We start from the raw sequence: 26,740 nt of genomic DNA on the forward strand, positions 1-26,740 counted from the left end.
TAAACAATAAAGGAAGTGATGAAAGGTACGAGGACATAAATGAGGAAAAACAACTCTGTGCGGAGAACTCAAACCTTACTTCTGTTTGTTTTGTGGTCCTGCTGCTTTCTCCTGTGTGACATCATTATAAATCAATCCACTCATTTGAGTAACGTTCTTGTTTACAGACATCTATCCTAGTGTGCTCCTTCCATTCTCATATATTTTCCCACTTTCTAAGACAACAAAATACTCAATGGCTGTTAGGAAGGTTATAATATGAAATCAACTTGCCCAAGTAAAGGTTTCATGATAGGAACAGTTTATCTTTATAACTTATACTGTTAACCATTGTGACATTGCAGATGGCTGTTGTTAAGGAATGGCTTGCTCATAGTTGCAACTAATTGTACTGTTTATCTAAAGACTCCATGTTTTCCTCTGAGCTCACAACAAGCGCCATGACCTCTGATCTCCTAGACGTAATGTTCTTGGTAGGAGCTGAGGGCAGAATGAAGGTGAGGTCACACTTCAACATGTGGTAGCCTCGTTAGGGGCAGCCAAACGGTTTTTCTTTAATTGGCCGTGCGATCTGCTCCAGCTGGAATGGATTAGATGGGGAGGATACTTTGCTCAAAAGGGCAAATGGAGGTTGGCATACAGCAGAATGAGGAGAACAGAGGGAAAGAAATCTATAAAACAGCTAAAAAGACAAAAATGTTCTTGCGTTCACACGTTTTTGTAGAGAATAAAATGTGCCAGAAAGCACGGTCACTAAACAAAACAAACTTTGATCTAACTTTAAAAAGTCATCAAAATGCATGCCATTATGAAACCTTTATTGATCATTACATGTTTTAAAATATTCTAACATTGTATTGATGTTTCAATTGGAAGCAGATGTAAATTTAATTTTGATGGCAATAAAAACATTAAAAATATTTTTTACACATCATAACCTGAACAACCAATAAGTAGTAAACTGTTGCGCTTCATGCATGTAATTTTATTTTAAATCAGTTGTCCCACAATGAAATAAATAAAAGAATGCTTTTCCTTTTGACTGCAACAAGCATATGACAGTTCATCAGTCTGTGAATATTGTCTTGGTCTCTGGTTCCACAGTTTGGCTTTAGTCTCAGGTGCTTCTAGTCAACCAGCAGGTAAAAGTACTCGCTCATGGGAGCTTGTTTACCTGCTGCTCAGTTGATCTGAAGCACCTGTGGTTAAAGCCAAACTGGGGCAGGGCGGGGTCTTACTTTTGTGACCAGGATTTGACACCTCTGGTTACTCACTACTAACGTTCCTAGAATGGTTAGCCATTCTAGTTTTATCTTATGATTATTATTAATTCTACGTAAACTTGTATATTGGAAAAATGTTCCAAAATCGATTCTGGGTTTAAGGAGACCTCTTAACAGGTCATGATTGGGAGACAAAAGTACCTACCACTTCAAGAAATCTAAAAAAAAAAAAAAGGATCAAGACGATCAAAATTTTTTTTTGAAAGAGGCGAACGTTTTTACGATGCATTTGCCTGCCCTCACAGTGTCCTCTTCGTTATTGTCGGGTAAGTCGGGTGACATTCCCAGCTGTCTGCAAATATCTTTTTGACAGGATAGCTAGTGTATATGTCTGATAGGGTCTTCATGCTTTCATGAAATGTACAATTTACTGCATGTATTTGCAAGTATACTGACTTGTGTGCTAATCTAACCTTAATATGATGGTCCTTTGCTCATGCAGGTGTATCAAAAGCTATAATGTGTCGAACAAGGGCATGTGCAGGGATCGTAAGGCCTCATTTAATTGGGGTAGGTGACTGCAAACGGGAGCTGACAGGTTTGTATGAAGGAGCGAGTGTGAGACTTGTAAGATCCTCTCCATTACCCAACTTGTTAAAGAAGTACTCAAGCTCCCACTTAGCCATCACAGCTGACATCGAGGTGACTGTCTCATCAGGATCAGAGGAAGTAGCGGAGGTGGTGGTTTGAATTATATTACAGCTAATCAGTATGAGGATGCAGTCTGTAAAACTCCCTTTTAGTCTGACATTTAATAGATGAATGTGTTTTCAGGCATTTGTATGAGTCTTTTATCTGGTTTTATCCCCCTTCCTCCTCTCAGCAACATATCATTAAGCACTCCGTCAATAAGCCTCTATCAAATTCTTAATTCCAATTAGGATAGGTAGGAGTATAATAGCTTCCTGGGTTTTATCCTATTTCTAGTCACACTTAATCCCTAGCCCGACTTCTGCAACGCTCTCAGTGGACTGGAGTGGCATTCTTAACCCTTGCGACTTCCATTAAAACTGGTGGGATAATCCATAGATTTCCGTAGCAAATTCACGAGGATGTGTTCCCCAAGATTCCCCCCCTTGCCATATGTCACTTTACCACAACTCCTGGCTTCTCTTTATTAAAGCCCAATGTTTTTGCTCAACCCTGCAGAGACAGTGTCATTTACATAGTTTCCCTAATCGTCCCAGATCCCTGGTTTAGAGAGCGAGTCAGTGCCTGACAGAACTTTCCTTCGGGATGAAAATGTCTTACTGAGAGGTACTCTGATGAACTGGCAGCAAAGAAAATATTTCAGTTGAGATTTGATTACTCCAGAGCACTTACCGAATAAAATAAACAAGAATCCCAACGTGAAACTATCCAAATAAAGTGAATCGAGCATCAATATTATGAGAACACACTTCAAGTGAAGAGCTCAGGGATCCTTGTATATTTTTAGGGACTCAACAAAAGCTTTGGAAGTTCACTGAAAATGATGAGACCTTTCAAACTTTACCACAAAATCATTTAGCCACTATTAGACCTGTGGTCACGTTCAGGTGTTAGCTATTAGAAGCATATGCGATAAAATTGTTGGGACATAGTTTTGGAAGCAGTGGTATGCAATTCAATAAAGGCAACCATTTTAATTCATACAGTGAGAAAAAGTGTTAGTAATGTATCTGCCTTCAAAATGTTCACCCTACAACACCAATGTAAATTATTGTGATTTCATGTGCAAGACCAACACATAATAGCAAAGCCCGTATCTCACTGAGTGGCGAAGGTTTGCAAATGTTTGCGCAAATTTGAATGATTCTGTGAACAAATCTCTTCGATTAACTCAGTCTAATGATTCAGTACACTCAAGAACTATAATGACTGCCACTACTAACAGCTTGTGGATTTTTTTTTCCATTGTTGAGGGACTAAGGATGGTTCTGCTTTTTTAATATTCACATTTGTATCATTGTTATTCAAGAAAAACATATTCAAATGTTATTCTCCAGGTTGAAGACCCTTCTGCAAATTGTAGGCCACTAATGGAGGTGCAAGAGCTCGGAGCGTCCTGCTTCCATCAACCCGCACACTGAATATAGAGAACATGAGAACAAAGGGCACTTTGATGCATTCATTCATTCATCTTCCGAACTGCTTATCCTCAAGAGGCAATCTGATTTTAAAAAAAAAAGTCTCGTATGCAAAACACTTAGCTCACAAATCGGCAGGAGAACTTTCTTTCTACACAACTAGTAGTATTTTGCTGAGTTCAGATGTCATTCCACAAATTTGTAATGTATGTAAGACGTGAAAACCCCCCAGGAAAAAGTCTTTCTCACTACTGGTCTCTTCTTTTCTTCACTATTTGCTGATGTTAGAAATTAATTTCATGCTTGATTTGGCATTAAACAGATATATATTGTATAATTAGATATAGATATATAATTGCTCATTATGGTAAAAATCAATTTACTGTACAACTGTCACTGAATGGTAATCCGTATTCCATTTTAAGTAAAGAATATGTATTATTGATCAGTTGAGTTCCAGAATTAGTTGAATTGTAATGTATGGAAAAAGCACTTTACGCATATTTAATATGCATTCTAATAATTTTAACATTGTACATATAAAGTGTATTATAATTTCTCATTAGTTTGATTATACTGTACTATATACCTCACACATTGCATTAACTGAACATCTATTGCAAAATTCTTATGACTTATCAACTTTATGAGTATCAACATCCTAATTTTCAGTTTTTCCTCCTGAGATTTGGTTTTTACTTCCCCCTCAATTTTACATTTGTTTCTATATTATAACATTCTGCAAAAGGAAAAAGAAAGAAGTCACAGTTTGAAAAAAAACATTTTATTTAAACTATATAAAACGAGTCCAAATTATGAAAATAACATTTTGAAAAAGGTGCAGTGTGCAGAATAACCAAAATGTAGACATGTTCAAATTAGGTCGGTGTCAACGTGACCATTTCTTGGACTATATATAGTGTGTCAGTGAGTGCAGTACCCGTATTAGACAACAACAGTCCAAAAAGTAAGATACACCAAAAAGGGGCAAAGGAAATGCATCCACTCCAGTGGTAGCTTTTCTACCCAGTGTACACAGAGGCCCAAGAGACCATGTATTTTTTCCTCGGCGAGGAAGGGCCAAAAAATACAGAAGAGTCAAGCAGTAGAATACGTAGATGACCTTAAAAATAAACAAAGCAAGCAGCACATGGCCAACAGCTAAATATTTTTTTTCATTGTTCAATGAGCATGTACAAAAAATACTGCCATGATATGGAGATTGTCCTGTATATGCAAACTTGTCACCACAGCTATAATACTGGACTTGGTTTCCAAAAATAAGGTTTCCATATAAAACAGACGAGCCAGACGCTGTGGAAATACCTTTCTTCTCTTTGTATGCCTTAACATCATCCACAATTTCTCCTCTGGACAGCAGGTCAAAGTTTCATCATAGTCCATTTTGGGCTCGTCAAGACATACTGTCGTGTTAATGGAGGACAGACGTCTCCCGCTCACTTTTATAATGCCTATTAGTCTCATTTTTATGAATTGTAAATTGTGCTCTTTTTTATTGTAATAACAAGGGACATTATTGCATAAAAGAAATAATCATCTGAGAAATAAAAATACATCTGCATTAATAAATGACTGCTGGTTGTTGCCAAGTTGGGGATGTACCACACCTTTCATCAAAAGTAAGGTGGAATAGTCTATACACCCTTGTTCATGTGCCCTTTTTTGTGGTAGGAAAACATAAGACCAAGATAAATATTTCATAAATTCCATCGCGACCTATAACCATTACTGCTTAGATTATACTCAAAACATTTCAGATTGTTTAGATGTGAGTCAGAGAGTAAGGAGATAAATAAGATTATTCTGAATGCACTTTTTTCTTTTAACTTTTTTTTTTTTAACTATTTCTTACTACTAAGATAATCATCTAAAAGACTATGGTGATTTATTATTTCAACTCACACAGAAATTTTCACAACAAATTTGGCATCACAAAAAGGACTGCCTGAGAACTTTCCTATTCCAAAGCAAAAGACTGCTTGTGGATTGTTGGCTGACTCCTTGGCGATCATTGAACGGGAACAATTTTGTTAATCTGATGAGACGATCATGCACAGTTCCCGTAGATGTTCGTAAAAATGTCTCAAATTCCTCCTCCACCTGCCACTGCCCACAGACAATCTCTAAAAATCTTAAAATACTTTCCACAAGACTGGAAGATCTGCAGGCTGAATCCAACATTATAGATGCCTGTGGATTTACTTATTTTCTTTTTCTTGAGACTAACATGTGTGAATGGAAGTATCTTTTGTAATACAGCAAGCATTGGATCTCCCTTCACAGCATACGGTATGTTTTCTTAAGTGTTACTCTTTAGAAAGCTTCCCAAAAAGTATCATGCTCTCATAATACACAAGTATTCACATCAGTATTCTTGAGACAGTGAATCTCAAAGTCCCCATAAAGTGGAAGTCTGTGTTGTAATTAGCCAACATGGAGACTGCCTGGCTGGTCTTTTAAAATTTCAGCCAAGCTCCATAAAAGAGCTTGAGACTTTCCAAGTTCAAACGTGAAGCAGAAAAAGTGAGAAAGCTTTCAATGTGAAACCGTGGCAGTTGTACTAAATAAGCTTAGTATTGGTATATGCTCAAATGTTACAAATGAAATGTACAATTTACTAGATAGCAGTGGAAACAATGGTAATGAAAGGAAAAATTATTAACGGTATGTTGCCACTTTTTTCATGATTAGTCAGATTAAGTAGCACAGACTAGAGAGGGGGGTGGGGTGTTACTGACGAGGTTAGCCAGGCTACATTCGATTCTGGTCTAATTGGTAACATTCGTTAAATTAGGTGTGATCAGCAATGTCTATGTTGCGATTGTAAAAATATAACAAAGAAGAAATTAGCCTGTGATTCATCTTTCATTGACAATTAAGTGATGATGTTAGGGAAATGAAAGCTAATTTCTCTTGCTCCTTGTATGACATGATTGTAGAAAAATAATATAAACAATACACATTCAAAAGATGTTCACAAGTAAAAAAAAAGATTTGAGCGTCAAAACTTACAGTGTAAATGTCGCCTCAGGGGGCCCTCTAGAGCAGAATTCACAAGTGATGAAGCAAAACCTTTTTTTCCAGTAGTCTTGGCAAACACCGGTGAAACAGAAACCACTGTTTCCCAATGCGTTTTATGATAAGGGAGCAGCTTTGAATGACCTGATCCACAGCCAACTTGTTGATCCCGCTCTGCAGGGTGATCCATTCCACTACCACGGAAGAGAAGATTCTTATCATAAGAGATGTTTAGTCACAATGTGACCTTCAAATGTATTGCAACAATGGGACAATTCCCTTATTTTGGCTGTAGATTGAAAACATTTCGCTTTCACATTACAAGATGATGTTGACATGAGATCAACATTTGACCTTTTTCCAGGTGTTTTTGAAGATCACTTTGTTTTGGATCCACCCTTGAAGCCCGTGAGGACTATATTAAGACTCTTAACCAATGTGAACCAACAGGAAAACCATAGCGCTGTCTATTGGTGCAAAACAAGACAAAATCAGTCAGTTATGTATTTGACAAATAATGTACATACACAACACAACCAAAATCTGTGAGAATTATTTTATGGACTAAAATAACAAACCTTTACCCCCAGCTGGCCAAGTCAGCCAACAGATGTTACCTGCTAAAGAGGAGGCTGAAGGGTGTAACCCCACAAAACAAACAACTACTGAAAAAAATAGTAATGAAAGCTCAGAAAAGCATCACAAAACAAGAATGCGACAGTTTGATGATATCAGCGAGTCACAGGCTTGGTGCAAAGCTAAGCATATAATCAGCATTTTATTCACTTCACTTTGTTTGATGTCTGGCTCTCATAAATATATTCTGGTGTGTATTTTATCCAGATATAAATACCATGAAATAAAAGCTGAAATGTTTTCTTGTCGCATATTTATGTCTTAAAGTCAAACCTAATTTATTTTTAGTCTATCATAACGTGTGCACATATAGGTTTGCTTTGTGGATTTACGCACTGCGTGTATTTTACACATTTCTATTATATAAAAATTACAAAATTACACACGTTTCTAAACTCTCATTTACACACAAATTATATGTAATGAGTAATATTCTAAAATCATGAGAGGAAAGACAATGCTAAAATTGCAATAGTCGTGACTGGGGTAAAAATAATGTTAATGTCCACAATATTTGGTTTTGTATTTGGCAAAAGGATTCGTATTGGTAGTCATAAACTGTTGGGAAAAACACAAGTCCATCCCATCTATCTCTCTTTTGTTCTCCTTTCTCTCACTCTGATCCTTTCCTTTGTCCCATTATTTCATATCCAGACTATAACTGTGAATGCTAACAAGGCTTTCAGTCACACTGAGTTAATGTTTCCAGTGCATTTCACAAACATGCATCTTTTATGATGCAAGCATTTTGGTGTCGTTCAGCTAAAATTACAGTTGCACTATTCAGTTTCATTTGTGGATTGCTGCCGACTTTCAGGGAATAGATTGAAATATGGCTTTGTTTGTTAAATTATTGTTTAAACCTTTTAAAATCAGAGAAATACATTGGCTATTATTAAAAAAAAAAAAAAATTGTAAACCTGCCTGAGTGTTAATTGAAATCAACACCTGCTTGTTACCAGAGTCCACCAGCTGAAGCTTCATCGCCTGCAGGGTTCACATGATGAGTTCAAGGGTCGAACTCCAATAATGAGGGAGCAGAAGGCCATAGGTGAGAAGAGGGCCCTCAGAAAATATTGTAGGTTTCCCTTTCCTTGTCCTTGCATGTGTGAAAATATTGTAGGTTTCCCTTTCCTTGTCCTTGCATGTGTATGCGGGATTATGCTCACCAACAGCAAATTCAAAGTCAGGCTATGATAGCAGTGAAGAAAATGAGATGAATGATAGAAACTACAAATTTCACCACAGGGGTAAAGGCTGGGAAAGGATAAGACAGATGTAGAAATGAATGAAAATACAGAACTCCTGATCCTTTTATTAGAGCTGGTATCAAATCAAATTTGCCATAACACACCCGTGCACACATCAGTCTCATTATCGCTGGCTGCTAAGACACTGGGTAAATAGCACAGTTGGTGAGGAGATGTAAAATCAACAGCATATTGAGGCTGCAGATAATAATCTATACTCAGGCTTTGTGGTTGTTCATAGATGGACCTGTGGAGTGACTTGTACACCCTGATCCAGGTTTGAATTATTCGTCCGCTAACAGTTATTCAAAGTCATTCACTCCATTCGAAAAGGCTTGAGCCAAAGTTCGAAATGCAAACCTCAGAACAGTGAGCCATGATAACTGCCATATTAAATTGTGTGTATATGATGTTGCCAGGTGTTGTGTATTTGACAGGAACTTTCCATTTTGTTATGATTAACCAAGGAATCTTAGGTAATTTGTAAAATATCACTGGTAGCACTCTAGAGTGGTTTAGATCCTATATGTATTAGCTTTGCTTTGAGTCCTGCTCCGCCCCTCTGTTGTATGGTCTTCCACAGGGATCTATTTTGGGCCCCTTGCTGTTTTCATTGTACTTGTGCCCCTAGGTTCCATCCAACGAAAACATAGGAAGCACCCTCTATGCCCATTTTTAAAACTCATGAAGACCCATTTTTATTCTTTGGCTTTTGACTGACTTGTGACTGTCCACTACTATATATTAGTGTTTCAACTTACTTTTTTCACTGTCTTTGTGGTTGTCCCATTGCTATATATATTGTCACAGTTGCTGCTGTTGTAAAATGTGCTATATTAATATTTGTATTGTTATGTATGAATATAGGTTTTAAGCAATTTCCTCGAAAAGGGAGAAGCTTGCTTTTCAACATTGTGGTATCCAAAGGAATTTGTAACATTATCTCCAAAGGCTAAACGATCAACATGTTTTTTTTTGTTTTTTTGCTTGCCTCACCTGATACACTGCTTCCCTGTCCTGAGTATCTGAGACATTCATCTTTTTAAAGTTCCAAGTCGAAATCCTTTATAAGCTACACAACTCAACATTGTTCTCCCATACAAGCCAGTCATTGTATCTGTGACACAGTGACAAGGGACCGCCATGTCAACACCAACAGTATGGTAGTGGGATCATTATGTCTGACCACAGGCTTGGTCAAAGGGGAAAGGCCAAAGGTTAGAGAACAGTCGCCATTAGAGGAGCCTCCTCTGTCAACACATTTGTATATGCAACATCGTTTCCCATCAGTGCTTATCATCAGTATAATGTGTCATTTGGTGATCACATTAATCATGTTGTGGGAAATTACTGGGCACAGAATTATATTGTTGATGGAAATGCAATACAGTGTCATTCATCCTGCCGAGGCTTTTTTCCTCTCTCTTCCGAGGTTGGCGATTTTATTGTGTAAAAGATGCACACTTTGGTCCAGTTTATCCTTAAGTCATTTCTTTACGCTCCTGGCTTGTGAATTGAAAAAGTGCAGTGACTCAAACGCCTTACCCACTGACCATTCAAAACCTGGAAATTTGTGGGCAACCACTAAGCACCACCAGGCGTGATTCGAGAATTTCCGTCTTGGGTTTTGATGAGACATGGTGATTTCCACAGAGATCCATTTAGAAAATATGTCACAAATGTGAACTTAGCTTACAAAATGGATGCGGGAGTTGTACTGGTTGTTGCTAGTGACGGGTGTGGGGCTCATCAAGAGGCTACTTTGAAGAAGCATGTGTTTTTTGCATTTACTTTTTGATGAATCCAACAAAAGTTATTTGATCAGAATACCATACTCACAACTGTATTCAATGAAGCTGTGCGAAACAAGTGAGAGTTGATTGCCAAAGCAATGCAATGGACATGTGTTACACATACACTCAAATACAAAAAAAATCTATAGCTGATGGCCTATTATTATGTTGTCAGTGATTGTTTGTGATCGGCGCTTCAACTCCAAGTTGCCATCAGCATGTGGAAATGCTCTGCACAGGTTAAAAAAAAGTCTGCTGGCATTGACTCTTGTGCCCACCGATTAATAAATCAATGTCAATGTTTGGCCATCATTGTAATGTAGTGGGGAGACATGACATCACCCAACGTCAGCAGTTGGGAAGTGACTCAAAACGTGCAATATGATGGTTCACCTTCACGATACACTCAGCCATAGCACAGCATCCTCAGTGGGGAAGAGAAAAATGCTTAATCCTCTGGGAGAATGCTGACAGGGAATGCCTGCATTTCAAGGTCACTCCATCCCAAGTGCATACGTCATAAAGTTGTATAAATGACCCACTTAAGTCGATGGGAGAATATTGGCAGCCCAAAAAGTGCACAGAAGGGCACATTTTCAAATGAGAGAATATGCCCCTATTGTTTATGAATGAAAATCTTGGGACAAACAGTACCTCAAAATCAATTGATCAGTCTGGGGTTGGTGAGGTAGGAACCGAATGCTTCTTTCACTCTCTCCATCCAAACTCTTCCGCTGTCCTGTGTGTAAGCTTTCAATGCAAGATGGGGGAATTGAAATCGACCTGGGAATTTGCCAGTTCCAGCATAGTATCAGAAGCTTAACAAAGGCAGAACACTGCCAGCCAAGAACAGAGTGTGAAGTTTTCTAACCACTGCGATTGGGTGTACTCCACATTTCACAGAGACAACTGGGACAACTTCCAGCTTGATGTGGATAGAATAACAAAATGCAGTGAAGGATTTGATGCATGACCAACATGCATTTAGTATTTTTTCAAAAAGATTCTAATACAAGATCTTTATTGTTATTGAAAAGCAATTTCTGTCAAGTCCTTCTGCAAGTGATGTGAGAAAAGGCACAGTGAGAACATGATTGAAAAAAAAAAGTCTAATATTGGTCTGAAGGGACGAGGTTAACAAAAATGAATGACAGTAGGAAAGTTGGACTCAGACTTTGGATGGCAGACAGTGGGAAGAAGGAGGAGGGAGGAAGGGAAATGATAACCTTGTCCCTCATTCATTTCTGTCTGCTCAGGGATTTAATTTGGTTTCACCGTCACACCTGAGCAAAAGCTCATCCATCACAGGTACTGCAATATTGCTGCATCTCATGTTCTTTTCTATTCTGCATCCTTCTTTCGTGTTCTACAACAAACGTTTTTCACTCATTTGACATGTTAAACATCCTCTCCATCATACTTTCTGTTGTTCTGTCTCGTTTCCTCATGGCTTTATAATATGCAATGCCACAGTTGTCAAAATAAAGGTCCGGAGGCCAGATACATCATTTTATGTGGCCCGTGAAGACAAATTGTGCATTGAATTCATGTGTTAATACTAAAAAGTAAGTGAAGCCTACATTAGTAGTTGTATATACCGTGTATATATTGTGGTTTTTAGACTTTGTGTTTTTTTACTTTTTAATCTTCTTTTAATCTTCCTTACCTTGTCTGGCACTTTAACGGACAGCGAAAGAATTTCATTGTACAAAGAAAAAGTGTTTTCCTTTTGTACATATGACAATAAACGCTTTGAATCTTGAATTTGGAATTTGATCAAAAATTGAAAATGTGTTAATTAGAAGAAACGCGTCTGAAATGGGGCAGCACATTGGCAGAATGATTAAGAGCACTGTGATTTAATGTCAACTTAACAGCTGGTTAAAGTTAACCGAGTTTTGGACAAGATAAAAGTGCCGTTAAAGTTAACAGTAAAAATAACCATATTACCAAGGATTCGAGCAGCTTCCCACATAAACTACACATATTTCTACTGTAACATTTGAGCTGTATGAACATATGAGAAGAGTCAGGCTGCTCACACTAAAGCCCCTTTTCTGCCACATGCTGAGCTCTTCCATTGTTTGCTGTGCTGTTTATCAGCGGGTCCCCAAGTTCTTTGAACACAAGTTTGCCCTAATGTCACGTTGTGGCTACAGTCCACTGAGCATCCAGCAGACCACCTGACTTCACCAAGGCCAAACTAATCAACACATCCAGCAGGGAACACAAGAACCCTGCTGACTTTCCACAGAACGCATCCGTACACACCTGAGCTCAGCCAAGTGACCGTGAGGCACAGTTTGAAACGCACACAGAGTTCTGCAGCCGTGCAAACATTGCACAAAGAATCTTTTATGACTAAAGGGTTGTGTATTCCTGCATCTACCAATATCCTGTGTATTATGATAAACTTGAAATGGGACATTGCAAGGGTCTCTGGGCTAATGTAGAGTCCATCTGATAACTGGCTTACCGTGCTGTAGAGTCTACTGACCTTCACCATGCAACTTACTAACTAAAAGAAAAGCAATGCGGTTTTGCTTGTATCAAAGCTGCACGTGTGATGTTTGTATGAAATCAATCTGCGTCAAAATCGCCAAAGAATTTGATGAGTTAAAAGGAAATAGAGATTAGAGCACATGCCTTGGATTAGACTCTTAAACTGCATCCAGACTTTCCTTTATACTACTGTGCACACAAATATTTGTTTGTCCTGAATGCTCTATGCCATAAGTGAATGTAAACTTTGGTGGGTAATTTAACTGCACTGGACATATTAGCAGCAAATGGACACATAGTACAATGTATACACAAGTGCTGACACCACTAATTTACTGTTTAAAAACTTTCACTTTGAATTTTCAGGCTTCAAAAACATTATGTAAACGCATCAAACTACAGTATTTGTATTCATTTTGTGTCCGAAAAAACACTGTGTAAATGGTCCCTAACACATTTATATGACTCAAGTCTTATGTAGCAACACATAAATCAGACAACACATACGTAGTAATCCAGGCGAAGAGGGAGTCATTACTGGCTGGCAGCTCTATTCATGACATCATTACAGCTTGCTTGAAGCCAGTCTGGTGGACACGACCCCACTGGGGTGAGGTGCCCGAACAATTTCAGCTAGCTCGGCACAGGCAAGACTGTGAGGCAGATGTGCAAGACGCGTGTCATTAGAAATTGTATTCACACAAAAACTATAGCAACTACAATAAACATCAGATTTTGTTTAAAATAATAGATACAGAATAAAAAAAACAGCAACCCAGATTCAGATACATTCAACAAGTCTGCTGAGGTGAGCTCTTTATTTAAAACAAGAGTGTGAATATACATTTATGAGAGTTTTTACCCACTTACAGATAGACAGAGAGGTGTTTGCCGAAGAGAGCTGACCTTTCGTCAGATTAGAGAGAACACAAGAGATAGATATTGTACGGATGCTGAGAGAGGTGAAGATGAGGTTTTTATCGAGATGGAACATGAAGTGCAGGTCAAAGGAAGATGGTAAAGGTGATGAAGGGAAACGCAGGTGACAAAGAAAAAGACATTAGGAAGACTGCAATCTAATACATATATTTTCAGATCCTTCAGTCTGATCACTGTTGAGACTATCAAATCAACAAGAGTTTCCCAGTTTCTTTGACTCCCTGTCTGCAGATAAAGAAAAGTAGCAGTGTAAATCGCAAATAATAAAACTCTACAGTTAAACCTGGAAGATCAATATCTGAGTATTCAACTGCAATTGCTCACCATGATTATGCTTAAGTGGTAGTATGTGTTTCTGTGGGTGGGAAGCTGAAAGTGCAATCAGTTACCAAACCCGCTGACCAACATGTCAGCAATCAGGCTACTGAAGACAGCACATATCTTGCAGTATCTACTACACAATAGAGACAACATACCCAGCATTTTTTTTTCATTGAGTTAGTCAATAAAAGCTGTAACCAGGCTATTGTCAAAGTGCCAAATTAGAGTCTATAGGTTATTGTGTGTCACCTCACAGACAGAGAAGGAGGCTGAGCTGGTGGGAGGGCCGAATATGGCAATGATGCCACTTTTATGGCTTCCTGACATGCAGACTTCAAAAGATAATGTACAAGAGGAGTGGCGGGATAAAGGTAAGCGATAAAGAGTGAAGAGGAGTTGGAAAAAAAAAAACAGCAGACACATTGTTGAGAACAATATTTACACTGTTTTTAGTAAGATCTACAATTTGATGTACATTACAATTTATTTGACACTTTGAAGGCATTCTTTCTTGGGGAACCTGAAAAATTATGTATACCATTAAAAAAGTCCCTTGAATTTGGAATGCAAATCATCAGTGCAGTTTCATGTTGTGATGATAATATTCTTGTCCCCCAAACACAATACACACGTTTATACCCATGAGTGAAAACTTCAAGTGTATAGCAACATTTTTGTTTCACTCATGAGTCCAAGATTTTGCTCAGCCATATAATTCAAGTTGGTCATGGGAAGGACTCTGAACAAGAAAAAGTCACATAGTCAAAGACAAAAAAAAAAAAAATGCTGAAAACTATTTGGACTACAAATAAACGTTTTGAGTAAGAGGCCTGGGGAAACTTTGACTGTGTGCCTGTGTGAGCTTTATGTGTGTGTGTGGCGGGGGGGCAAAAGAGAAGGTCCTGATGTGGATGAAACAATTGCCGGTTTGTTGTTTCAAACTATCCCCCTTTGAGTTTCAGGTCTCCCTAAAGGAAAATGGTTGGCTTCTCAACTTGGTAAACACTTTAACGCACAGCATCCTGCTTTTTGTTGTGCATACAAACATATGTAATGATCCTCCAATCCATCTAAATCATGAAAGGCTCTAGACTGGAGGATGATATCAGTGTGCATTAAATGCCAAAAGAAACATATCCGCCATGTTCCCATTCATGGAACAAAATATATCCTGGTTTCATGTTAGTATATCCGCTTTGTGTTTAAGTAAACAGGCCCAGATTTTATACTTTATAGATGTTACTGTGTGTGTGGGTGTTTGTTTTAATGTTGGAAACAGACACCCAAAATCCAAGGACGACAAGCGAACGTGAGACTGGAATGTTAACTTTCACGTAATCATCTCCCGATGCTAACGTAAACACTGAATCCGATTTGAGCTAATTGGGTTTGTAGTCAGGGTAAATAATGTAAAAAGAAACCACTTGCTCATTTTCTTTCCCAATTACTGTTACTCCCTCTGTCTGCTCTGCTATTTTCTTATTGCATTTTACCAAGATGAATACAAATGAGAAAACAAATTTTCTCTCGAATCCGCACTTTTAGTGCGGCTCTCTTTTCCTTCAGTCACATGTAATATCCATAACACTATTTAGTTGAACCATGTGTTTTTTTTTCCCCTCTCTCGCCCATTTAGTAAGTGGGCAAAAACATGGCACTGGAAGAAGAGATTTCATTTTTGTGGTTATGGATCTTCAACCCTCTTTGGCATTCACAGTGGGTCTTGAAAAGTTTCTACCGTTCATCTTGTCACTCACATCTCCCCTCTCTCTGTAATGTCGTCTCACTGATTGCATTCCACCCACTAATCTAATTCTCCTCGTGCACCAACCTTCTTGGAGTGGATCCACATCACAGCACCCCCATCATGACAGCACATTCTAACTTTGGACTGAAAGCACACGTAAGCCCTGCCTGCCTAACCACTACGATCGCATTACCGCCTGCACAAAAACAAAGCCCACTTCAGCTAACTGCTTAGTTTCCATTTAACGTCCACAGGAACCAGCACAATCCAGCGATCCACACCACTCTTACCAATGCTGACCCTGCAATTAAGATAACATGAATCCCCAATCAGTATTGTGTCATTAAATTTACCACACTTAATGCAATTAGCACAAACGATGTTAATTGCCACATGACACTAATGTTTAGGATTGAGTTGTGCCTTTAAAACAAGTTCCATATGGCCTGACATTAAACAGACCTTTGTCAGGGTTGCTTCAGGACAGGTCTTTGCAAAGTGCGGACTGGGTGAGATTTAAAACAGGAGCACATTAAATGTGGACCCACCTCCACATCTTTTTTTTTTAGTGCACTAACTATATGTGATATGTTTCCTACTTCTAAGAACTTACATTTAGATTATTTTTGTTTTGTTTTTGTGGCATATTATCTGACTTTGGTCCAATATGAAAATAAAAAGGTTTTTTGATTTGACATTGTTGTCATGAGTTTAAATTTAGTACGCAGGTGCATTGTCAAAATTTGCGACACCACTGTAACTCCAAATGAGCACATACTTGCCAACATAAAATATTTAATTGTGAGGCCACAAATGGTTGTGCCAATGGAGTTTACAAAATTGTGCCCCTGAGCAAGCAATTCTGAATTGTGACAGCACAGTTAAATGAACTTACTGACACACCCCCTGAGAATTGTGATTTATATCTTTGATTGTAAACTTTTAGAGTTACCACTCCAGGATTTTTAACTTTTTGGTGCTTTACTGTCACACTATTGGGAAGGTCAATGGCTCCACAAATGTTTATGGTCAAAGGTGCCTGACAAGACTTGTTACCAGTCAGTGTTCCTTTGAGCCTAAGGGACAAGAGAGACAAAACATGCATTTTTTTTGGCACATAAATACAACAAATATGACCATGAATCTTCATAGAATATTTGAATATATTTGAAGGAATAGCCTTCAACAATTCCAGTTCCTATAGCTATGTTGTTTTAACATTATAAATTAGACTTGTTTGAGCAAAACAATTGCTCCATTTATGTGTAATGTTACAATTTTGCTCTATGGTAATAAAATGAAAAATGTCACCAAGAGCGAAGTTGGGAGAAGTCAAAATGATACATGGGAAGGCAATGGGTTTTTGGCATAAAACTGGTTTGTCATGGTAGCAGATGAAAATCACAGTAAATGTCTATGCTCTCCACTTATCCGACCAAAAAAGAAGTACCTAATCTTAGACAGTTATTTGTGAATATGCCCCAGCAATTTTCTCTGACAGAAGAAGTGAGGGCTGAATTATAATTACGGTACCTTAAGGCAGCAGGCACATACCAGCATGTTAACACTGTTTTTGTTGCAATCCTCTAAATTGGACAAGTTATTTGGCATGCTGCACATCTGCATGTTTTGAGCGGCAGCCAATAAACCTTTTACAACTAAATCTGTGATTACAGTGGCTTGAGAACAAGCAGGTGTCTCAACCCTTTATGTGCATTACTATTCATAACAGTGTTTTTGGTTCCAAGGCATATAACCTATGTTTCACATGCATAATGAGAGCAAAGTGTCAATGAAACTATTTTGTCCAAAGTACATCTGAGTTTCTGTAGTTAAAAAACAAATCAACTCCTTTGTTGTTATGTGCAGGTGGTAAATTCTTCAATGGCTGGATGCCAATGCTGTTGGCAGAAGTATGCCCACCTGATGCCACAGGTGGTAGTGTGTTCAGTGGAGTGTGTGTCACTACACCTGTCCTATCCTCGGGGAGGCGCTAGCCACAGCCAGCTGGCAGAACAACACCGGGACAACGGATTGGACAGATTGGCAAAGCTGTGGGAAATCACAACAAGGTGAAGATATGACTGAAGATTAAGGTAAAAATAGAGACAAGGAAAAGTACTGAAAGTTCAACTGAGGGCTTATGTACTGTATTCACTACAAATTAATCAATATTCTTAGGGACATTTAAAAACAAAACAATTTTCAAAAAGAATGTATGAATGTGGGCAAAACAAAAAAATGATCAGGTCAGGTATTCATGTTGAAATGTGCGATAAAAAGAGTCAAAATAAAAATAGTAAAATAATATTGTCAATTAGCATGACTATGAAACCTGCAATATTATTTATTTTCCCCAAACTGAGTAAGTTCACCAAGAAGAGTAAGTACAGTACATTTTACAACCATTTCTTCCTCACTTAATCCAATGATTGACATTACTGCATGTCAGCATACTTTAAAGTGGACGTGAAACATACAAAGCTACATGTCTAAGGGGACGTCAACATGTCAAAGCAGCAGTGGAATGTATCAAGCTTGCAGAGTTGTCCTAAATGATTTTTAGTGGTGACAGTCTGACTTCATCAAACTAAATGGACCTCTAAGCCACTTTGACTCAAAGCCAGTATGTCATCATGATAGCCCCATGCACATTTCATATGCTTATAATATGATATTTGTCTTTGTGTCCTCCATTCATTGGCTGTTAAGATTCATTTCATTGTCTGTAACTTCATCTCGCTTCTATTGACTGTCCCTTGGGTCCAGTTAGAGACCATGTGTGTGCGTGCGCGTGTGTGTCTGTTTATCCCTCTGTGCTGCCCACAGGCTGAAGTGTCAGACAAGGGGATGAGATGCCTTACTCCCTCCATATAGAGTTGTTTCCCGCACCTACTCTGCTGTTAACTGCCAACACCCGCACAGTCACAAACGTTTACTTTGTTTTTTTTCTCATAATAAGGCTAATATTTCAAATTCAAAGTACTTGGGTCATCACAAATTACTATTATCTTTATTCATAATAATAATAATAATAATACCCTTTTTACAGTAAGTTCAACAATAACTGAAGAAAATAGTTCTTATTTCAAAACTAGCAATCTATTAACCATTTATTTGGTATTTTGTCATTCCGGTCCTCTGAGGGAAGCCGTAACGAAATGGCCTGTGATAAAAAAAGATTTCGAGAGGCAATATATTCAGTATAAATTGATAAATAGTTCACACAATGGTCACTACCGTGCTGAAATTGGAGTCAGCCAAATATTATGTGATACAATAATCTCCGTAAAAATACCCAAATGTTCACTGTCTTGTAGTTTGATAACAATTGCATCCGTCTATAATTATTTTCATCATGACAATGGATGCATTTCCTCCGAGATGCATTAAGTCACTGCTATCATGTAGAATCATCACCATTCTCTCTTCTTACTGATCCTTGTCTGGTTTTGTTTGGACGCATCGGAAACAAACTGAAAGCGTTTTTTTTTCCATAGCGTAGTAAAACACAGCAGTCTGACTCAATTGCTGGAAAAGCTGAATACATTGGAACCAAAACCAGACGTGCTTATAAGAGAAATTGGGGTGGGATATGGATTCGGCTTTCTGAAAGGTATTCATGTTTTAAAAAAACATTAGGTCTGGTTTGCTTACCCTGCCTTAGACCTGCTGCCTTGACACACACACACGTATACACACACGCATGCCGTCTCCATGTTACGTATGGTTTGCATTGGTTCTGCTGCTGGCCTTTGTAAACAGAGCTTGTGTTTGCAAGTTTTCAGACTCTTGAACGAAAGGCTAAAAATGTCTTTGTTCACCCTCCGCTTCTGTCTCTGTGTTTTGATCTGTCTCGCCCTTTGACCTGCTTTCGACCATATGGTCTGTCACAAGCGTGCAATCTTGTCACGCTGGTCTAAGTAACTCTGTGACATAAGACATTTTACAGCTCTTGGTAGGATAAAGACAAAGCATTAATGTGTGTTGGTGGTATCCTATCCATTGTGGAATTTTCCAATGAAAGGCTTGTCTACTTCAATTGACATCAAGTCCGACATATTTTAGTATTTACACAATATGTACACGCAAACAGGAATTCTATTGAGGCAAAAGTCCAATGATTTTCATTTTTAGATTGGTAGAGATAAAGTTCCCCATGGGAAATTCTGGGTAATACTACTGAAAAACACAAAGCAAAAACAATCTATTCATTAATTGAATTTATGGCTGTTGTTTGTTTCATCATTGACGGTTGTTTGATGTTGCTGATTAGCCATACAAGTGGACACTAATACATAATATGTGAGATGTTTCTTCCAATAAATTGAGGATGGAAAATACCTAGAGATAACTTATTTTAGAATCAAGTGTAAATTACATCATATGTTGAGTCCAGTTTTCAAATTAGGATAGATTAGTATGTTGCCCAAGTAATAGCAATAAAGGGTAGATGTTCTTAGCCCAGAAGTCCAGTACAAACTGCCATTGGTGAATCACGTCATCTGACTGTTAAAGATTATATTGTAAGATTAAATCTCTAAAAAGGCTGTGATCCAAAAATTCTTTGATGTCCAATTACACTAAATGGTCTTTGCATATGTTCATTCATTATTATAACAACCAATGTTTATTTTTTCCTCAGGGATTGTGAGCCATGCTTCAGCTGGTACCTCACCAAGGACCTCTTTCCTCTGGGTGATTCACAATTTTGCTCAGAGAACCACTGGGTCCACCATAATATGGGAGGGGAGATACTGAAACAGAAAAGTTATGTTTTGATTTTCCCACACACAAACATGAACGTTGCTCAAAACATTGACACACCCACAGTTTTAAAAACATTACCGTCTTATTTATTTTGCTCATTATTTAAACGGAAGAAATGAGTGTAAAAAACGAGTGCTACTAAGTTAACCTTTGGAGGGCTTTATGCATGAAGATGAACCCACATCTTGACTTTATTAAGACAGTAACCCTACCCTTGTCTCACCTTCACCCCCACTCACAGGAAGTGAGGTCATGAGAGCATGTATGGATGTAGATGTGTGTTTTGATGTGTCTCCTCTACCCCCAGGTGTCTCTTTTCTCCAAAAGATTAGGTTTCAGCCTTCACTGAAGCTTGCTAATTAATGTCATAACCTACTAGCTATGTCACTACCAATTTAACACACACACACCCACGTAAAATAACTACCCCCTTTTTTCCTGTCACGATTAATGTCATACTTGGTGTTCTGATTTTAGCCTTTTCTTTTTATGTCTGCCTTCTTTCCCACCTTGCTACTATCGACTCGAGAGCATGGCATCAGATATCGTTCTTGTTCTTATTCCTTGCACTTCTGTCCTTTTCACCTCCCTGTCACTACCGATTGTTGAGCCTCTAAGCTTTGATCGTTGCACAAACCATTTCTTTTGTGTATGAGGTCATACAAAGTGTCCACAAGAGTCAACTTCTCAGCATACCTCATAAGAGCTGAGTTAGTATTTTCGGTTTGGGAAATTTAAATGCTATTTCTGTACTTAGATGTTACTCCAGATTCCTCCCACTAACCCAAAAGATGGTTATGTTGGGTTAATTTAAGATTAAATTTCCTATTGGTGTAAATGTGAGTGCAGGTACGGTATGTTCTGTGATTGCCTGGTGACCCGTTTCTAGAAGCAAGTGGATGGATGGATGGATGGATGGATGGATGGATGGATGGATGGATGGATGGATGGATGGATGGATGGATGGATGGATGGATGGATGGATGGATGGATGGATGGATGGATGGATGGATGGATGGATGGATGGATGGGTTGACGGACGTGCAGACGAACAGATGTTTCATTACGAGGATAAGGGGGGATTTCTTACGCCAAGCAAAAGTTTCACCCTGAAACAAATTATTTCTCCATTTTCATACCCAACCAACATCAGTCAATAATTTCTGTTGCAGCCTTTTTCCATGGGTTGTTCCACTTCTTTTTCTACCCTTATGGGGGTTATACATACACCTTGACTAGTATGAAATGGGAAATCATTTATATCATACTGTATGTTTTATCTTATTTATGATTGCATGATTTTCTACTATGTACTGTAAAATATTGCCGTCCGCTGTGTATCCAACCCTAGGGTGACTACAGCCAGTTTTTTTCAAGACAGTCATGTTTATGTGTGACCTTGTTTTTTTATTCCTCCATGCAGATAATCAATAACTCCTCATTTGTCAAGCCAGTTGGAATCTCATTCTGTGTAGGTTATGTCTTTGTCCATTTCTGTGTGTGTGTCATGATGCACATGTATGTTAATGTATCCCAGTGTCTGCTGGCCTCTGTCATTAGCTCAAATGATTGACAATGTCCTCCCATTTCCACCTACCCCTCCCCTCTCTACTTACTTTCCTTATTGACCCTCCTGTCAGCAGCCTGTCACCATGACTTCCTCCTGTCATCAATAGTAGGACTTTATCTAGATGGACAGTCAACTCCTCTCATGTTCTATTGCACACCTAGGATACTGTATCGGTCAATTACAGTATTTTATGTGTTTGTTGTAATGTTGGTGGAATATTAATTCCCTCACTAGACAATGATAACTATATCATCTTTAAAAATGAAAAAGGTATCTTATATCTGTCTGTTAAGGTTCATTATGGACTGATCGCAGTAGTGTGATGTGAACGCGTACACACACACACACAATTTGGATATTACTCAATAATCTGAATCGAAAATCAGTGGAGTGATTGTAGAATTGTACTCAACATACTCATGAACTTTGCATAGGGTCTCAGAATTAGCTGTGCTGGCTGATTACAGCTGAAGTCATGGAAATTTGCCCAACATATAATACTATTTGGTTATAAATATATCAACTTCTCAGAGCTCAATGTATGTTAACTCACAGTGACCACCGTGAAGCTGCCTTCTCAATCAAAGGGAAGGTTTTAAAGCCAAAGGGCGAAACTAAGTTTACTGCTCATAAGCAAAGAAATTCTATGGTGTAATTCCAGGGAGTCGGTCTGATGTCAACAGTGTGTCACATGTTGGCACGCTTCCTGATTGTAGAGATCGGGTGACATGAGGTTTCATTAGCCCCTTCCTTTTCCCTCCCTGACAATTACATCATAGAGAAGCGAGCAAATTGAGTAGAAAGACTCGAAAAAGTATTGGTGTTTATACTGGTGCCTTCATAAATTTGGTAATTTTGTGTGCATGACTATGTGTGTGTGTGTGTTTGCGTGCGTGCGTTGACACGTTGCCAGTATTTACTGTGGGCATTTTGTGTCCAGCGGGGCCCCTCCAGCACCTGCTCTTCTTTGTTCCATCCTCATAGTAGTTTCTGTCATCAAGTTCCATATTGACATAAGCAGTGAAAAGCAATGTCTCCTATCTGCGAGGGTCTGGTTGCATGTTTGCTTTAGTTACGTCACATGTTAATTAATGATTACTGGGAGATTTGACACAAAATTTGAACATCCTTGTATATGTTGATTGCCAAGGCACGTTCTGGCAAATATTGTTCAGTAAAATACAAACTGTAATGTACTTTCATTGTTGCTGCTATTTAAAATTGCTTTATTCTCGATCTTTTTTTTTTTTTTAAATGTAATCTTGCTGGTCCCTCCTCAGCAGTCTGGCTTTAATCTTACACCTCCTGTTTCTCTGGTTTTGGCTGTGAAATCCTGAGCTAAGGTGAGAGGTCACAACAGATCAGGTGTGCTGGAGCTGGCGGAACTGGCGTGCTACTGTTGTCTGTCCCACTGTTAAACTGGCAGCGTCCAAGCAAATTTCCCTCTGAGATTTGCTGTCGCCATTTCATCAATCCATTTTCTAGACTGCCTATTCTCATTAGGGTCACGACTGAGCTGGAGGTTATCCCAGCTGACTTTTACTCTGGACTGATCATTAGTCAATTGTAGGGAATAAATATTTCGACAAAAAACAATTCAAACACCTATGTACAAATTACTGTTTATTTTATTACTGGCTTGTATAACGTGTGGCTCCCGTGGCATTGCTCCTTATAACAATGTGGTTGATGAACTGAAAACTTGACCAATATGTCCGATCATTTATTGATTCTATGAGGCAATTTATGGACTTCAGACACACCTCTTCAGGGTTTTTTTCCCCTCTAATTTTCACAGTCAGTAGGAATGAAATGCATCCATTCAAAATACCTTTGTGGTTGCCTTACAACATTTATCAAACTTACATGCAGGAGCTTTGATGATAAAATTGAATTTAACGGGTATGATAAAAACAGAGTGTTTAAAATTGTTCACACCAGGGTCAAACTCTATCTCAAGGAGTCAAGATAATCTACCATTTGAAATGTCAAAAGGAAATGCTTACAGCTTTGTTTCCAGTTCAACGACCTAAACATGAAGCAATAACCCACAGCTGATTTGGAAATGCTGTCTGGCTCTCTTCATTCGCCTGAAGTGGATCTTAAAAACATCAGGGATCAACGTCAGAGTGAAGTTTCATCTCGGGGGGTATGTTGGTGATTTGAATGAGTTTTAATGGAGGATCTGGTGAATGTAAGAAGAGGATGATGATGAAGACAGACATACAATCTGAAACACATTAAAGGTCATATACTATAAACCAGAACACACGCCTATATGTGCATAAATGGAGCCTGTAACATGATATAGTCATTGTATTTACTATTTGGTGCAATGCCATTACAAACACCTCTCTTGTTCTTAGCTGGTACAAAACCTCATACATAAATTACACAGCTCCGGAGACACACCTTTTAATCAATACATGCAACATGCAACACTTAGCAAACATAATCTGTATTGAGTGACAGACTGGTAGTGGTGAAAAAGGTTTTCCTTTTCTTTTCCCCCACCATTGTGCTCCCGTCTGCAAAGCAAAAGCAGTCAAGGCATGCATTCATCTAATGTTGACGAACTTGACGGGCCTGCACAGGACTGTGGCGACATGACCTCAATATGACCTTTAGGATTAACATGTACAAAGTCAGCCCAAAACATTCAAAGCTGCAGGTATCACTTAATGTTTTGGTCTTCCACTTGCTTTTTTCAGGCTATCCATAAGCAACCAAATATGTCTGATAACTGTCAATGAGATATGTGTCAAACACTTTTAATGAGCCTCTAGGTCCGATGTAAACACAAAAGCAACCGTATCAAATTTCAAACTAACAAATTTTCTTTGAACTGATAAGTGCAAAAGTTCAGTTGCAAATATTTATACATGTTATCCTCAAAAAGTAAATTATAACAGACCATCTCACTTCACACCACATAATGAATAGGAATGTGGGGGGATCGGGTGGCATATAAATAATAATTGCTTGGAGAAAAAAATGCATTAGACCACCACCAACTATTTGACGCACCAATCAAGCACCATAAAGTTTTTTTAATGGAGACTCCATTTTTTTAGCTCTTCATGTTCACTATTTGGAATAAAACGTTTACAATTAATTCCACTTTTTGAGCCGGTCAGTGAGAGCGAGCATAACAGCCACTTATTTTTTTTATTTCCAGGAAATTAAAAAACAAAAAAAATAGAAGTTTCATTTTAATATATGAATAATAATATATATGAATATATACACGTCTGTACAGAAACAGTAACTGTCTTTCTTTTTTGTCGTTCTTTTTTTCCAAACATGATCACCGACCACCAACTCTGCGATCGTCTAGCCTGTATTGTCCCGTTGCTAGTTCCAATTTACCCATCTCAATTAATCTAGGAAGTCCCAGTGAGATAAGTGATCTGTTTCATTTTGGCAGACAGTTGTCACTCTCCTGACGAATACACTCACCTGGTTGACTCGATTGCAATCAGTGGTGCTTGATTGAAAGCCAAGGACACAAAAGGACAAAGACAAAATCACTTAGGCAGCCTATTAGGCCTGGAATTGGCTGCCCACAACGATACTGTAGTCTCTGCAGATAAGGCGGAAGTAAAACGTTTTCTGTGTGTTTGTGCGTGTGCATGTGTCTGTGTGTGCTGGCATTATGAATTATCCTGATTGTGTGGCAATATGCGGGTATCTGCTGATGGCTTGCCCACAGACCCTTAGTGTAATTGGATCACTGGCCAATGATCAGTTTGACACAGGGATTATCATGATGGACTCGAGAACCACATTTGTAGTGAGTACAATATACTGTAGCTACTGTAGTTCCATGGGTGAGCATCATCTACCGTCCCTGAGTTTTCTGTCCCTCTTTCAGCTCGTTCGGTCCGATTCAGCCAAATGCCATCGAGAACAAACTTATCGGTGCCGTGTAACACACAGATGATGCACGATATGAAAGATTTGAACCAATAACTACTTTGTATAGCCGATACCAGTAACCAATTATTTTATTTCATTTTTGTACGCCTTAATGTATGTGGTTGGAGCTTAAAACAAACATTCCAATCGCACTTGTCAATGTAGTTGCGTTAGATGATGATACAAAAAAGTGGTCAGCGAAAACCTAGTTTTTGTTGTGTCAGTAAATATCATGCATCCCTAAATATGAATATTAAAAGTATTCAACAAGGACAAAATAAATGCACGTCTATTTTTTTATTGAGCTAACATTTATTATAGTATCTTAATAGATATAAAAAAAATTCAGAACAACCCAGGATCCACTTGAAGGACTATGTCTTCCGGCTAGCCTGGGAAAGCCTTGGGGTCCTATCTATTGCAAATTATGACGTGTCTTTTGCAATACTTATTGATATTGATATATCACCCAGCCTTATCTTAGATGTTTATGCTTGTTCCATATGAAGGCTACATCCAACTCATTCTTCAGTGGCCATTTGATTGTTATTCTTATATTTTTGTTATATTACAAGTGAGCATGAGTGGGATGTTCTCACACAATCACGCACACACGCAGACGTGAGATGCTGATATTACACTTTAGTTGATCTCTGAGCTGAGCTCTTGAGAGACAGGTATATCTATTTTTATTTGGAGATAAATAAACTTGAGCCATCAAATATTGTTGTGTTATCTTGCAGTTCAAACAATCATTGCACGTATTTTTCCACATCCACACCAACGTTAGTAGGATACATCATATTCTTTAGAACAACAGTAAAAATCATGGTTTTCCTTGGTGCGGATCATAAAAAAAGGATTTTTTGTTTTGTACTAACAACACTTCATCACTGTCCATGC

The 26,740-nt window shown here is 38.4% G+C and overlaps 2 long non-coding RNA genes across 3 annotated transcripts; one reads left to right on the forward strand and one right to left on the reverse strand.

Moving 5' to 3' along the window:
* The first annotated feature begins 1,233 nt into the window (after positions 1-1,233).
* On the forward strand, positions 1,234-5,074 carry LOC148395206 (uncharacterized). 2 transcript variants are annotated; one of them, XR_015859497.1, is made up of 3 exons: positions 1,234-1,549; positions 1,726-1,961; positions 3,272-5,074. It is a non-coding gene; the product is annotated as an uncharacterized LOC148395206 (long non-coding RNA). The 2 variants fall into 2 exon arrangements; XR_015859498.1 differs by having other exon boundaries at positions 1,726-1,821.
* A 7,872-nt stretch (positions 5,075-12,946) lies between these two features.
* On the reverse strand, positions 12,947-19,398 carry LOC148395207 (uncharacterized). Its single transcript, XR_015859513.1, has 3 exons — positions 19,237-19,398; positions 17,551-17,631; positions 12,947-13,225 (listed from the first exon to the last, which is right to left on the reverse strand). It is a non-coding gene; the product is annotated as an uncharacterized LOC148395207 (long non-coding RNA).
* Between the last annotated feature and the right edge of the window lie 7,342 nt (positions 19,399-26,740).

Source organism: Syngnathus floridae, chromosome 7 (genome assembly GCF_059516105.1).
Source record: "Syngnathus floridae isolate MCC-2025c chromosome 7, RoL_Sflo_1.0, whole genome shotgun sequence".
In the NCBI taxonomy this organism is placed as follows: domain Eukaryota; kingdom Metazoa; phylum Chordata; class Actinopteri; order Syngnathiformes; family Syngnathidae; genus Syngnathus; species Syngnathus floridae.